This window comes from Aotus nancymaae, unplaced genomic scaffold, assembly GCF_030222135.1.
Source record: "Aotus nancymaae isolate 86718 unplaced genomic scaffold, 86718_ANA_hifiasm-v0.15.2.pri h1tg000033l, whole genome shotgun sequence".
NCBI classification, from domain to species: Eukaryota; Metazoa; Chordata; class Mammalia; order Primates; family Aotidae; genus Aotus; species Aotus nancymaae.
Genome location: NW_026988447.1, coordinates 55,189,209 through 55,190,728, shown reverse-complemented (window position 1 = coordinate 55,190,728; position 1,520 = coordinate 55,189,209). Strand labels below are relative to the sequence as shown.

Below are 1,520 nucleotides of genomic sequence, written 5' to 3'. Positions count from 1 at the left end.
GAGGAAAGACCCGAGAGAAAACAAAAGAGAGTTTCTACACTTAATTTTTTTGTAGTACCAGAATTTTCTTACCATATACTTGATTTCATTTTAAAAAAAGAAAAAAATCAACAGGAATACCTGAGCTGTGAAATAATGAGTCACTTTTCTATTTGTAATTTGCAATACTGAACAACTTAACATGTAACATAGTATTAGATGCTAAACATTTTAAATGGCAATTTTTCTAGACTTGTTTTCAACTACAAGACATACAGTAAGGTTAGGAAAGATGGGAGGTCCTGCTGAGCAGTCTAGGAAAAAAAAAAGAAATTGAAAAAAAAAAAGAAATTAAAAAAAAAAAAGGAAATCTTTGCGCAGTGGCAGTATCGTAGCCAATGAGGTTTTTCCGAGGCGCGATTATTGCTAATTGAAAACTTTTCCCAATACCCTGCCTTGACGACTTGCAATACAGTCGGCACTGGCAATTTTTGACAGTCTCTATGGAGACTGATTTTTCTCAAAAAAAAAAAAAGGAAAGATAGGAGGGAATGTTGGGAGGGTGCCCAGCAACACCACTAAGAATTTTTATGAAAAGATTTATTGTGTGTGTTTCTAAGCCATAACTAGGTAGGTGGCTAATATTGAATATAAATAACTGGGGCTCAAAAAGTAACAGTTAATTTATATTTAGTAGTAAAATTTTAAAAATTTGGAAGGCAGAAGTGGATGGATCACAAAGTCAGGAGTTTGAGACCAGCCTGGCCAACATAGTGAAACCCTATTTCTACTTAAATTACAAAAAATTAGCTGGGCTTGGTGGCAGGCACCTGTAATCCCAGCTACTTAGGAGGCAGAGGCAGGAGAATCGCTTGAACCTGGGAGGCGGAAGTTGCAGTTAGCCAAGATTGAGGCACTGCACTCCAGTCTAGGTGACAGTTTGAGACTTTGTCTCAAAAAAAAAAAAAAAAGCTTGAAGTGAAGGAGTATTGGAAGTTGGAAAGACAAAGATTTACTGCAAAGATGACTTGACTACTACACAAAACATCCAGAGTTTAGTCCTGGCTCTTTTACAGACTTAGCTACCTGACTTTAGGGAAAGTAATCTGATCTTCTAACTTGTTTTTATTTCCTTTTTTTTTTTTTGTTTATTTGTTTTCTGAAACAGTCTAGCTTTGTTGTCCAGGCTAGAGTACAGTGGTGTAATCATAGCCCACCTTATCCTCGAACTCCTGGGCTCAAATGAACCTCCTGCCTCAGTTTCCCAAGTAGCTGAGACTACAGACACCCACCACAATGCCCTGCTCATTTTTTAAAAATTGTTTTGTAGAAATGGGTTCCGCCATGTTGCCCAGGCTGGTCTCAAACTCCTGAGCTCAAGTGATCCTCCCACCTGTGGTGGAGGATCTCCCAAAGTGGTGGAATTAGAAGGCATAAGCCACCTCACCCAGCCTAATTTTCTTTCTATACATAAAACAGTACTATGCTGGAGGACCTTCATACCAGCCCTTATTTTTTGTGACATATGAATATGTTAAAAT

General features: G+C 38.0%; 1 non-coding gene across 1 annotated transcript; it reads left to right on the top strand.

The window, feature by feature from the left end:
• The first annotated feature begins 348 nt into the window (after positions 1 to 348).
• LOC135277894 (U4 spliceosomal RNA) lies at positions 349 to 489 on the top strand. The gene has a single exon (XR_010345461.1). It is a non-coding gene; the product is annotated as a U4 spliceosomal RNA (small nuclear RNA).
• The last annotated feature ends 1,031 nt before the right edge of the window (positions 490 to 1,520 follow it).